At 30.4% G+C, this 7,851-nt stretch overlaps 1 non-coding gene across 1 annotated transcript; it reads right to left on the bottom strand.

The window, feature by feature from the left end:
- Positions 1–243: 243 nt before the first annotated feature.
- TRNAT-AGU (transfer RNA threonine (anticodon AGU)) lies at positions 244–317 on the bottom strand. The gene has a single exon. It is a non-coding gene; the product is annotated as a tRNA-Thr (tRNA).
- Between the last annotated feature and the right edge of the window lie 7,534 nt (positions 318–7,851).

The following is a 7,851-nucleotide window of genomic DNA, read 5'->3' as shown; positions in this document are numbered from 1 at the left end:
AATTTTTATAATTAATTCCGGAATTATAATTAATTATAAATATTTTCTATAAAAATAATATTTCCACATAACTAACGGTCTGACTGAAAACGAACAGTGCTGATGATAAAACAGTTTAAAAACGGTGTTCTAATTATTTTTTGTATGAATATTAAATAATTTTGAACATAAAATGGATAATTGAAAAAAAAATTATCATTTTTATGATTTAATGATGATTAAATATAAAAAAAAAAGTCGACTAGGCCCCGGAGGGATTCGAACCCTCGATCTCCTGTTTACTAGACAGGCGCTTTAACCAACTAAGCCACGGCGCCTGTACATTGGGGTAAAAAAAAATCTATCTCATAAAATTTTTAACATTCAGAAAATTCAAAAAACTCGAAAATAAAGAAATTGAGAGACTTAGTATTTACAATTTGAATGAATTCTAATATAATCATTTTATTTCTCATAATACTATTAATAAATTGATTGAAATTAGAATAGCAAATCTTTTTGTTCCGTAAATTTAATATTTAAAAAGGATCTAAAAAATAAATTGTTTAACAAAAAGCTTCCTGCAATTACACCAATCGAAAATGCCATGAATTTGAAGTACACCTCGATTACTTGACTGTTGAAAGGATGTAACTTATGGTTACGCTGGGAATTGTCTGTTTATTATTAGGGAAGATAACATAGAGGGTTGAGATCTAACGGAGTATCTGTTAATTCAGCACAACACATTAAATTCCCTAAGGCTAGCACAGTCTTGAGACTAGTTTCTTGATCCATACCAAACAAAATCCTTTTTATTACATTTCTTCTCAGCTTTTCTTATTTCTATTATTCTGTAAGTTAATGATGATGATTATTAGTATCATTGTTTATCAAAGTATATTATAAATAAAGACAAAGGTAGAATAATTCGACTCTTTGTTGGTTAATATATTTAATTAATGTTTCTCTAAGTAATGACTGTATTTGATCAATGAAAAATAGCATATGTCTTGTCGTCGATTCGTCTTCTGTCAGCTAACACCTTTCGTCGATCTTTTCTTGTCGTTTATAAATGACTCACGTCTTGATACGTTAGATCTGCCGTTAAATTAACGACATCTCTATTTATTTTATTGTGTACTCTTGACGATTTATTGAAGTTATCTTTTTTTTTTTAATAAATCATTGGATTACTAAAACAAAATCAGTCATTACCAACATTCACGGATAATAATTTGATAATAAAATATAAATTCATCAGAATAAAATAAATAATTCTACACTAGCTACTTTGGATGAGTATCACGTGATTCAAGATTTTTACAAGCAGAAAAGCGGAACGAGGTCGACGACAAGGCTAACTGACTCGATAAATCAGAAGTCTTAATGAAAATGTGGTTCCGCGGGACGAACGAACCAGTGACTTTCATCCGATATTCTTCCTTCATTCCCACGTCTTTTTCACCTTTTCACCCTCTTGTGCGTTTCTTAGTTGAACGTTTAAATGAAATAAAAAAAGAAGAAAGATATAAACTGAGTACGGAAAAATATTCTCCTAAAAATATCAAGATAAGAGCCAACGACGACGACGAAGGAGTAGGAGGTAAAAATATAAGAGGTAAGGGGGATGTCGACATTGTCGTCATTCTTATAAGAAAAACAGCATGCAATTATAAAAACGCGAAAGAAATCGTTGATGACGTCTTATCCCTAATAAGGGTGAATGAATGTCTTATTTACTTCATTCCCTATTTTTAACTCTCTTTAATATTTTAATCAATCATTCTACTTTATTTTTTATCAATAAAAATTATAACATTTACCTAAAATAAGTCAGTCAATTTTAACAACAATATAATAATTAATTATTACTAACATTGAATGATTTAAATATTTTTAAATTTCGAAAAATAGTTGGTTTTTTATCTTCCTAAACTTATTTTATTGCCAAAATTACAAATTTCGAAAATCATCCCCATTAAAATAACTTCCTAATGAAAAGTTTGGAATTATAGACGATTAATAAAATATAAATAAATAATAATAAATAATAATTTCGAGCCGTTTTGTTTTCTCACTAGCCTTAAGGGTTAGATATTTTTTTGGTGGTTAAAAAAAAAAGCGACGCCTGGGAACACATTTTAATGTCAACAATTAAAAATATTATACATATATTACAAGGACAGTATGCAGCAGTAACCCGAGCTCATCTTTCTTCGCGAACGAACAAAGGGGGTTGGGATAGTATACTACTGGGACAACGAGTGCTCTTGGCCCGCGCACGATACACGATAACGATACCGAGAGCTACGGTAGCATGTCACGCCTCCAACCTCCATCCCCTGGCTCTTTTACCTAGTCTGTTCACCCCCTTACAGTTTTATCCCCCGGCGGGCGCTATTTCTAAACGTCACGCGCGCTTTAATCTTCTTGCACGCCTACACGCGTCGCGATTTTCATATGGACAACCCCGTATGTCCAACGTTCACTTTTTTACACCCCTTCAACTACCTTCAGCTATGTATATCTCGACCTCGTAATAGTGATACTTATTTTACCATTTTTTTCACACACTCATGCTAGTACTTGAGATAATTTTGTAATTAATTCAAGAGTATAATAATTTTTTCAAACATAGCAAGCGTGAGACATGATTCAAATGATTCTGATTTGAATTTAAATGAATTTACGATTATTTTAATAGCAACGATTCATTAAAATAAAGTGGATAAATTTTAAACATACATTTTTGTTTACCTCAAGAGCTATCAAATTGAGGGGTAGTATGTCTAGTGTGAGATAAATCGATCAAGCGCAACATATCATTTGTTTCTGTCCACAACAACACTCAACCAATTTGACTATTAATGTTTTTATATTCTTGCAAGATACGATCCTTGAATGTCACTCTGTATTTATTTATAAAGAGAATTCAGAAGGGATCAGAATACACGGTATGCCAATACTCAATTGAAGCCCTTCTACTCGTTTATCATCGTCTAAGAACCCTATGCTTTATATATCAAAATGTAGACAATTCTCTTTGCACGCTATTGCTACATTCGTCATCAGAGCTAGGGGTGAACGAAGAAATATATATAAATACATATATACCTAGAAAGAATCTAAAGGATGTATGTATGGATTATTTATTAATTTCAATACTTTGATTACAGTTACTGGAAAATATTTAAAATGGTTGAGTGAAATTTTAGTGTAATGTAAAAAAAAAAGATTGATTAAATGAAATGTATTGATAAAAATGATTGGATATAGTGTATTTTGTGTAAAGTATTTGATGAATAGAAATAAAAAAAAAGATAATAATAATTCGCAAAAAATAAAATCAGTATAAAAAGATGTTTTTTAAGAACATTTTTTTGTTCTCAAAACCATCGACTTTGAAGCAAACGGATAGACAGAGATTAAAGCCACGGCCAAAAACACTCGACCGCTATGCGGCAATGTAGGGGATTGAGCGCCCGGTCCACGGCTGATTTCGATTGAATAATTTATGTTTCATTACGGGGGTGCTCGGGCTTATAAGCGCCTTGCAAACGCTGTTCTGTATATTTAGAAAAGCCTGAGTATACATGAGAGTAGAGAGAGAATCCAGTGAATCTGGCAGGCCTTTCACATGCCTATTTCCTATAGGCATTCAAGCCAGCCGAGTGAAAAGAATTTTGTATCGAGGGTATTGAGGCACCGATACTGTACGTTTATTTCCCCTCTTATACTTTTTTGTACTTTTTTCTGGTATCCTCGAGATACGTTTCGTCTCAACTGCAAAATTTTTTCGTTCTATTTAAAAAACATTTTAACCCACTTTTATAGATTTTTATTTTCATCCCTCTAAACTACTTTTAATAAATAAAATATTTTATTTAATCGATATGAATATTTATTAACAAAGAAAGTTGTTTATATTGAATATAAAAAAGACCATAAATATTTTTGGAAATTTTATTTCCATTTTACTGTAGAAAACCTCATTTTTTTAATCGATTAGTCTTGATATTTGATTCCCTAAGGGTAAAAGAGGAATTTGAACACTGGAAGAAAACTTGAAAATCGAGGGTTGCATTATTAAAAAACCACCCCGTGGCGTCTACTAAAAGGGGGGTGGTTGTGTCACCTGAAGTCTATGCAGAGAACATCGAAACACGTCAATAATTTATAATATGACTTCTTCTTCTTCCTTCATCTTTATCATGGAGAAGGAATTGATAGGGATATATGAGGTAGAAGTAGGAGGGTGAGATTGTGTAAGAATAAAATAAAGACAACGATAGAATGGAGGAATGAGAGGGTAAAGAAGATGGGTAAGAACTGCTTTTGACTCGCAAGTTTTTTAATTTGATGCTATTCAATAATTTAACGTGCTTCTTTTGATTTACTGATGTACCTTTCTTACACTTTCTTTAGTGCTTAAGACAAAAATTATTTCAGTTTTCGTACTATTTTTCTTTCATTAGCCATTCGATTATTTTTCAATCATTTGGTTATATTTATTTTTTATCATTTATTAATTATAACTAAATAATTAAACTTTTCAATTATTAGTACACTGACAAAAAATTTTCGCTGTGCAAAAAAATGTTTATTTAATCAATAAAGAGAACTTAAAATGCTTGCAATAAAATATTTTATTGAATTTCATAAAATATATTTTGATATTTGCATAGTAAAAATGAATTTTTTCGAATAATTATTTTTTCATTATTTTTAGTAACCATCAGAACCCATATGGAAAAAAACATTCTTTTTTGAATATAAATTATTTTAAAAATATATAAAAATATATCTTTATAGTCAATTATATAATTATAAATTTTTTTATATTCAATTACACGAAATTTGACTGAATGTTATTTTTATATATTTATAAAATAAAATAAATTTTATAAAATACATTCTCAATCGATAAATATATTACTATGTTAATTTTAAAAAAATATATATTCTATTGTGACTTTTAAACATTTTAATTTTCTTAGTTGAAAAAAATATTCATTGTGTCCTTATTATTTTATTAAAGCAATTAAATTCATTGAAGCTACTGTTAGTTGTTAAATAATTTTATTAGTCAATAACAGTTCTTATAATTGATGTTTTTTCTTTCAAATAAATAAATGGAATGAAAGAATATATTCTCTTTAATTTTACAAAGAATAAGGTAAGATTAAGAAGCAAAAGTTACTCAAAATAAAAAACTTTATACAAAGATATGAGGAAGGGCTTTCAGAAGGTAGTTTAAGAGTTAGACGACTTGACAAGACGACATATGTCGGCATACTTGCGTAGCAGGATATAAATGCCAGATTGAATCGTATTGTAATATCGAATTCCGCATTTTTTATTCCGCGTCTGTGTTTTTTTTTCTCTGCTACTCTCTGCCAATCTTTGTATTATTGGTATTTTAGGTTCACTGTCATCGAAATGTAAATCGCTTGACAGCATCTTTATAGTACAAAAATACATATGTCAAAAGAAACGAATAGAAGTTGATGTTAATATGAAAATAAACTTTAAGTGAAATTTCAAGTGACAGTAAAGTGAATGAATAAAATATATAGAATGTAATTTTTTTAGTTATGATAATTGCTTAGCAACGATAAAATAATAGTCGATACAAATTAATTATTGAATCGACTCACTTTAAACGAGGAAGTATCATGATGGTGCGGGGTGAATGGTTGAAGGGAAAGTTGTGTAAATGTCCAAGCAATATTGTAGATCCATGGAATAAGATAATTGCACTCTGTAAATTTTTTAATTTTTTTCCGGCAGTAATATTACTGATAAAAGTTGATTTGTATTGTTTATATCTGAAATCATATACATTTTTATATCTCTTCAATGAAGGATTTGTTTACTCTTCACTGCATAAATTAGAACAATTTTATTTTATTTTTGTGTTACATCAATAAATATATTTTTTTTTTTAATTATAATCATTTGTATACATGCATGTGAGAAATATTATAATTTTCAACTTTAACGCCAGTCAAAATGTACATAATAAACGTGAATAAATGTCAGCATGAAAAAAAACAATTATATTAATTAATTAATTTATCTGCATAGGGAATTTTTTAATGTCAAGTTTTGAAGATAGTCGGAGAAGGGGTGATTTGCACACACATATCACTCAAGATAAGACTAGGGCGGATCGTTAGACATGACCAGTCTATGATTAATAATTACTGGAAGGCTTTTATCAGATGTTAGACCACACAGTCAACTCAAAATGGCGGATCATCATTTAGAATGATTTCCGAGAATAACTTGCTAATAATTGAAATATTAAATAAATAGCAAGACGCAGCTCAACTTAATTCGGATGGTCTTTTGTATAAATAAATGGGTATAAATTTTAGTTATTTATTATATCTTTGTAGTTTAAAGGACTAGTTACTATCCCCACTGCTTTTAACCTTTTCACCCTTGTAAATGCAAATTTTATTAATAACGACTCACTCGTATTTCAAATTGAAGCGAGTTTCGCGCCAGGTAATCGCGTGTCCCAAGTCACGCACGCACGTTCTTTATCCACCCTTCATTTAACCCCCTCGCCCCTTATGATCATCCCCCCAACGATGTCATAACCCTCTCTATATTATACTAGCATACGTTGCTTTAATGCGTTAACCACAAATGCTGATAATTCTTTCCTAACTTGTGTAGTTATCAAATTAACAGTGACTATTTTTTTGTCGATTGGTTTTTTCCTTTTTCAGAAAGACAACAATAACCACTGTTACATAATAATTTCATTAACTTCATAACAATGGATTTTTTACAAAGTAAAATTAAATATTATGATGCGATGAAATGAATTTAAAATTTATTTTTTATCTTGATAAGAGTTTTGGCATTCAAGTTGTCTCCTAAAATACCTAGAAGACATCACAGATGTTGTGGTAAAGTCTCTTCGGCCTTCTTGGAGCGTTTCTCCACAGATAATCGAAGTTTCCGAGAAGTTAATCAATCGCTCGAAGCGCTGGACCCGTGAGAATTATGTTGGGGGTGAAGCGTCTGGTGGATGTACCCGTATTTGATTGTTTAATTAGTAAGATGACCTTCGAATTCCCTTGAGACTGGGTTATCGTATCTATAGACGGAAGCATCAGACAAGGAGTCTTTGTAAGGGAGACTACCCTTTTTACGAGTGAAGATACATCCGGGCCCAAGTTTAAGGAGTGAACTAAATTCCTAGTATATAGGGGTATTAATCCCTATCCTCAATTACCCTTTGTCTTGAGCACAGCTTGGTCCACTTGTTAAGACACCACCACTGTTTGTCTTGAGAAACAAGCTAAGGGGGTGCTTGGGCACGAAGTGGTCGCTAAGGTTGTTTCCGGGGGTTACTTTACATACATCTGTAAACCCGAGACGAACTGCCTGGCCAGATACTAGTGATCATTGTGGTTGCTGCCATCGCATTCATATCAAACTAATTTTAACATCTTGATTATACTCAACTATTATTATTATTTTTATTATGTTTACATGATTATCTTGATAAAATTAAATGTTAGTTATTTATTTAATTATTCTTTAATCTCTGTGTGTATCTTAATTTTTCTAAATAATTATCAAATATATTTTAATCAAAGTTAAAAGTGAATATATACCTGTTACTATCCTGTGACATACTACTATTGTGTCATGACTGTGCAGGATAATAAACAAGAGCTAATAGTAAACAGTAAAAGTTTCTAAAGATAAGCATATGATGCACATATTGACACCTTTATAGGGCAAAATTATAAAATATTCTTCTAGGAATATTTTATTTGAAAAAGAAAAGTGTTATTTTTTTTTTATAAGCTTCAATAGTCAATTTCTTAAAACTTTGGAATATAA

This window comes from Chelonus insularis, unplaced genomic scaffold (assembly GCF_013357705.1).
Source record: "Chelonus insularis isolate UGA/USDA-ARS -01 unplaced genomic scaffold, ASM1335770v1 contig_139_pilon, whole genome shotgun sequence".
Classification (NCBI taxonomy): Eukaryota; Metazoa; Arthropoda; class Insecta; order Hymenoptera; family Braconidae; genus Chelonus; species Chelonus insularis.
The sequence above is the reverse complement of the archived record's forward strand: the minus strand, read 5'-3'. Positions and strand labels throughout refer to the sequence as shown.